The sequence below is a fragment of the Nicotiana attenuata genome, chromosome 3 (assembly GCF_001879085.1).
Source record: "Nicotiana attenuata strain UT chromosome 3, NIATTr2, whole genome shotgun sequence".
Lineage (NCBI taxonomy): Eukaryota > Viridiplantae > Streptophyta > Magnoliopsida > Solanales > Solanaceae > Nicotiana > Nicotiana attenuata.
The window spans coordinates 47,533,095-47,540,294 of NC_031991.1; positions in this window are offsets into that span (position 1 = coordinate 47,533,095).

The following is a 7,200-nucleotide window of genomic DNA, read 5'->3' on the forward strand; positions in this document are numbered from 1 at the left end:
ATATTCCTGTCAAAAGATGTGAGAGGTTGGACTTGGGAGGTGAGAGGAGGGGTTGAGGTAGGCCAAAAAAGTCTTGGGGAGAGGTGATCAGGCGGGACATGGCGCAGCTTGAGCTAACCGAGGACATGACCCTAGATAGAAGGGTGTGGAGGTTGAAGATTAGAGTAGGAGGTTAGTAGGTAGTCAAGCGTTTCACTTTGTCTTCTCTAGTTCGATAGTATTAGTTCTAGTATGGTACCCTTTTTCCTTAGTTTGCTATATTCGCATGTCTCGTTCCATTATTACTTGCCATCAGTAATTCCGTAGTTTGCTAGCAGTACTTCGTTCATATTCTCGTTTGCTGCCTTGGATTTAGTTTTCTAAATATGTTATCTTGTTATTAATTGTTATCGGTACCCCTTCCATATTCTCTGTTGCTATCTTCGATTTAGTTTTCTAACCATTTGTCTTGCTATTACTTGTTATTAGGGCTTCTTTCACCGTCTTTAGCCGAGGGTCTATCGAAAACAGTCTCTTTGCCCTTCCAGGGTAGGGGTAAGACTGCGTACATCCTACCCTCCCCAGACTCTACTTGTGGGATTAAACTGGGTTGTTGTTGTTGATTCATACATTATACAACTATTTTTCAACTTTCATAGTACATATATATATATATATATATATATATATATATATATATATATATATATATATATATATATATATATATATATATATATATATATAACTACAATATAATACAATTATAATACAACTTTACTACAATTCTGTAAGTATATTGTATGTCATGCGTTCTTTTTCTTCTTCTTCTTCTTCTTCTTCTTCTTCGAGTTTTAATCTAAAATTCAGCCAAAATCAAGTCTAACATTTACCAAACACCCTCAAACTTGAGATATAAACTACAAAAAATATTCCCAATTATTTGCAACAACACCCAATCCCAACAAATAATGGTTTCTGAAAATCCAAATTCGAATTCAAAGCCTCAAACTTTTTTAATGACTGTCAATGGTGGAGAGTCAAACACCTTCAAAATTTATTGATTGACAATTTCAATTTGAACACCAATTGTGCATCATAAATGAAAAAATTACTAAGTTATTGATTGATAATTTCAATTTCAACACCAATTGTGCAACATGAATGAGAGAGAGAGAGAGAGAGAGAGAGAGAGAGAGAGAGAACATGAATGGGAAATAACTGATTCCTTATTCGATTCCTAATTTAAAGGGATACTCATTTAAAACTAATTTGTATATAATTGGTAAATTGTATATGGCCATGTAATTAAGTTAAAACTTGATTATGGAGGATAATAAAGTTTTATATGTAGTATAGAAATGTAAAAATACCCCCCCCCCCCCCCTTTTTGTAATTCTTGAATTACCCGTCTCAAAAAACCCCAAGGCCCTAACAACATCTCCTTTGCACTCGGCCATTCGTCCTTCTCCATTTTAACAAAAATAACTATTTTTTGAACTTTTTACCAAACAGGTTGTAGCACTTTATTAAAGGACATATAACTATTTATTTAAAAGATTAATTTATTTAAAAGTATTTTTAGTACTTAATATTTAGCAACTATTTTAATAAGCTAAACCAAACTAAGTCCTCATTTGTTTGTACTTAATGGAGGTCTGAATCTTAATCGTTCAGATCTCAAATATTAAGTTGTTTGTTTTTAAAGTTTGAATCTTAATCATTAAGTGTGTTTGTTTTTTTTACTTCACAACCACTTAATGGGTCTGGATAGGTCTGTATGATTAAGATCTATAACACTGACTTAATTTCATTAAGATGTTATCATCCACATTCATTACTAATTGTCGCCACCACATACCATTATCAACTACCACCAACATCCTCAACCAAAGCCGCAACCATATCACCACCCACCACCTCCACAGCCGTCATCCTCAATCATAACCACACATTCATCCACCTTAACTACCACCAACAACCACCCCGTCACCATCAATAACCATAGCCGGCACCGCCCACCATTATATACTACTACCACCCACCATCACCTTCCTCAATCACAACCAACATCACCACCACCACCCAACATTATTAACTATCACCACTCACCGCCACTATCCTCAACCATAATCGCTATCGCTACCAATGTCACGATCCAAAATCCGTTAAAGGTCGTGATGGCGCCTAACACCGCTGTCAAGCAAGCCAACAATACTTGATTAACTTAATTACTCATTTTAATATTTTTGAAATTATAATTTTTCCTTCAATTAAATAATAAGAAATAAAATTTACAGAGTGAATGATAATAATTTCCCAACTACACTACTGAACAACTCATAAGTGCCTCCAAAACCCGGTGTTACAAGTGCATGAGCATCAACTAGGGAGTAAAATAAAATACAACATCTGTCCGGAATATAAATTAGACAGGAAGAATATCGGAATATAAATTAGACAGGAAGAATATAAATAACTCTGATAAGACTCTGATGGTTGTGGATCGTAATATGGAATGCAGCTCACCTAAGTCCCCGCATCATCCGCGCCTCCATGCCCAAAAGACAACCAGACATAAAAGTACCTGCACAAAAATGTGCAGCAAGTGTAGTATGAGTACGTAAATCAACGTGTACCCAGTAAGTATCTAGCCTAACCCCGAAGGAGTAGTGACGAGGGGTCGACATCAACACTTACTAGTGGACCAATAATATCAGGTACAGTAAAGAGGTGAACAAATATAAGGCAGAGTAAATAAACGAAATAAACAAGTATAAATACGTGGTACAATTCTTCTCTTTACAATAAACTCAAGCTCTTAATTAGCAAATTCCTCCTCAACCGGAGCATATGTATATATATAGTGGACCTCACCAAATAGGTCGCTACACTTCAAATCAGGAAAAAAAACTCACAGATACACGAGCTTCTTGCCAAATATTACGCACGATTTCATGAAGATATTTTATAGAAATGCCGAGGTGTACGGCCCGATCCCGAAATAATTTGTGCACTGCCAAGAGTCGAACGACACGAACCATAGATGCATCTATTAAACTGCCGAGGCGAACGGCCCGCTCCCATGAGAGTGTGGTACATAAATCCTGCCGAGGTGAACGGCCCGATCCCAATAGAATAAGAAGCTTTAACGGGTCCTTGACCCCACTCACGAATAAACGTGTGAGTTATAATTTCTTTAGCGAAAACTTTTCGAAAAAACATATATATCGCGGGAACAATTCGTAAGAGGAGTACAATTATTCTGTGGCAAGTCATGAAGTTTGTCCGATCTCTTCAATAGCGAGTCTACTACTCTACACAAGTCTAGTCTCAGGTAGTAATGTGAAGTAAAAGAATCTAATAGACAAAAGATAACTCAAATAGTACAGCTATAACATGGCATGAACCTTAATCTACCCGGACAATAACATCAATGTAGCTACGTACGAACTCTCGTCACCTCGCGCGTACGTAGCCCACACAACAAGTAGCACACATCAATTACCGCACCTAGGGGCAATTTCCCCCTCATAGAGATAGACAAGAGACTTACCTCGCTCTGAAGTTCCATAACTGGCTCCAACGCCGCTCTAACACCTCAAACTGATGCCCATCGCTCCAAAACTAGCCAACAATGTGCAAACTAATAAAAATATACTCTAATACTCATAACAAATCAATTTAGACAAATTCCTAACTCCGTTTGAAAAGTCGATAAAGCAACCCTCGGGCCCACATGCCCGGATTCTGAAATTTTCAAAGATAAACATTACCCATAACATTACTAATTCAAATGTATAATTTATTCTCAATTCCATGCTAAAATTCATGGTCAAAATCGTAAAATGTCAATTTCTAGGGTTTTCTTCAAAATCCTAAATTTTCACCAATTTTCATGTCTAAATCCATATATAAACCTTGTATTTAACTCACAATAGGTGGGGATAACTTACTTTGCCATTGATGATGAAAACCTCCACTTGAAGCTCTCCAAGAATCGCCCAAACCAAGAGAGAATGAAAGAAATGGGCCAAATCCCGTCTTAAAACAACTCACTGCCCAGTCCGACCCTTTTTTCCCGAATGCGGCACTGCCCTCGCGTTCGCGAAGCTTAGCAAACCCAGTACCAAAGTTTCTTCTTCGCGAACGCGGAAAGCCCCTCGCGTTCGTGAAGCACAACCTGCTTCAGCTCCCCCTCTACTCTACGTGAACGCGAGATAGAGATCGCGAACGTGAAGCACCACTGTCCAGCCATTCGCGAACGCGAAGAACAAAAGGCCCCAGTCCAACTTCTTTCTTCGCGAACGCGTGAGGCCCTTCGCGTTCGCGAAGAACAATACCAGCACTAGCAAACCAGCAACAATAGCTCAACCAAAATTGGCCCGAAACCACCCCGAAAGCACCCGAGGCCCCCGGGACCCTGTCCAATCACACCAACCAGTCCCATAACATAACACAAACTTGCTATTGGCCTCAAATCACATCAAACAACACCGAAATCATGAATCGCACCCCAAATCAAGCTTAATGAACTTTAGAACTTCAAACTTCTACATCCGATGTCGAAACATATCAAATCACATCCGATTGACCTCAAATTTTGCGCACAAGTCACATTCAACATTGCGGACCTACTCCAACTTCCGAAATCGGAATCCAACCCCGTTATCAAAAAGTCCATTCCCGGTCAAACTTCCCAAAAACCTTCAAGTCTCTAACTTTCTCCAAATGACCTACGGACCTCTAAATCCACATCCGGACGCGCTCCCAATACCAGAATCACCATATGGAGTTATTCCTAGACTCGGAATTCCAAACGGACATCGATAACATTAAAATGCACTTTAATCCCAAATTTATGAAATTCTTCCAATATGCCAACTTTCTACAATTGACGCCGAAATACTTCCAAGTCATCTAAAAATCGATCCGGACATACGCCCATGTCCAAAATCATCATACAAACCTGTTGGAACCTTCAAATCCCGATTTCGAGGTCATTTACTCAAAAGTCCAACATTAGTCGATTCCTCCAACTTAAAGCTTCCAAAATTAGAATGTTCTTGCTGAATCAACTCCGAACTTCCCGAAATTCAATTCTGACCACACGCACAAGTTATAATACCTGAAGTGAAGCTACTCATGGCCTCAAACCGCCGAACGATGTGCTAGAGCTCAAAACGACTGGTCGGGTCGTTACGTTCTCTCCCACTTAAACATACGTTCGTCCTCGAACGTGCTAAAAACTGCTCTGGAGTTGTCCCAAATCACTATTTAACACCTCGTGCACCTACCCGTGCTACCACAACCCAGTTGAGCACATTAGCTCGAGCCAGTCTGAAGAACTCTGCATTTTACTTAGTCAAATAAGCCTTAGAGCCCAATTCCAACATCCAGAATTCTCTGTCAGGCCTGTTTCCATCATACAAACACTGTATCAATTATTTCACGATGCACCACTACATGATTTCATACCTTTGCTGAATTCACACCATGCTGCATAATTCATATGGCCATAATAACATCCTCTGATAACAATAGCCGAAATCCCATGAATCTGATGCTCACAACACACCTCACGACACATATAAGTCCTGTTCCAACTTTTGCAATGCTGCCACAACGGAAGAGATGTGTAGAAACTCATAACTACCTGCTGAATCACAATTCATGGAGTCTCTCCTCCCGATAAGAACCATTACCTCATTCTGGGCTGAATATTGATATTTACTCTTTAATGTGTCTTATATAAATTTGATCGACTGATCCCATGTCCAATAATCTCGTCTCACCCAGTATAGGCTGCTCATGCAGTAAGCCACCTCAGATATTGCCAAAAAATCTCATATGATGCCACAATGTGCCAACAAGATACAAACTCAAATGTGATACATAAGGAAAACGAACTCCGGAAAGAACTACTCAACCCACATAACTAATTAAACAACCTTAAGGATGTTATGAACCTTCCTCAGAAAATGAGAAACAAAACACACGGGGATAGATATAGGGAACTGCACTCAACATCACAGTATTGCGGCGTGCAACCCGATCCATACATGATATCGTTGCAGCGTGCCACCCGGTCTACCATATTACCCCTGGCGGCGTGCCACCCGATCCAAACAACATACCCGTGGCGGTGTGCCACCCGATCCACACATAATAATCTATAAGGAAATACTTACTGAGCTAAAATGCTCATAACTACGAAATACCTGAATCAACCACAAGCAAACCAAGTGCGTAATACCATCCCTGGGGAGACAGATAGCGTCATACGCCACAAAACTCAAGCACGACTAAGGTGCGATATATTATCTGCATCTCGAGAGCCATCCTGCTCACGTAACACTATCGCTACGCGGAACCTCAACACATGGGATCTTAATACGAGTGCGAATAACCATACCGTCTCACAACACATATGGCACAATAGAGATTACACGGAATAGCTGACGATGGAAACAACGTCCAAGGCCCGAAAACTCCTCGGTAAACAACGCTATACTGAAATAAACGCATCCGGTATGATATAGAGCCCGCATTCATATTTAGATCCATCCACAGACCTCAAGCTGATTCTGACCGTATTGTATTGGTCTAATAACCTTTCAAGGATCCGCAATACCCCTTTTTCCCATGACACACAAGAGCAGCCGTCAAATTTGGAACAACCTTCCACAATCCACAACTGAATGAACTGAGCGCCCTTCAGGCATAAATTCTCATATTAGCGATAGTACCACAATCTCCCTACTTGGTTTCAATCTTAGATCAATTAAGTGACTACAAGTCATACTTATACAATCTTCGTGGAATACGCTCTCGCGACTTTCCACACCAGGTAACAAGTCTGCACACCCATACTATCGGTCATACTAATGTTGTAAAGTGAATCAAGGACCCGCAAATCAGTACACAAAGCCTCTTACACATGACACCGATCTCAGGTGATGCTGAAGACAATACCAGCTTACTCTAAACATCTAAATCCTTTTTTGCTCATCCGAGCTTGTGATATTCTTGTCAATACTGAACCGCAACCTTGATCCTCAACTCCCAATTCCTATGCTACTCACTGCGCCTAGTCATGCCAATACGCAAGAGTACAAAAATTTCATCACAACTCCTGAACCACTAATAGGGTACACACTTCATCATATAGAAACCTTTCGCTTAACTCATTTCAGGAGAACCATTGCAACACGTGACTGC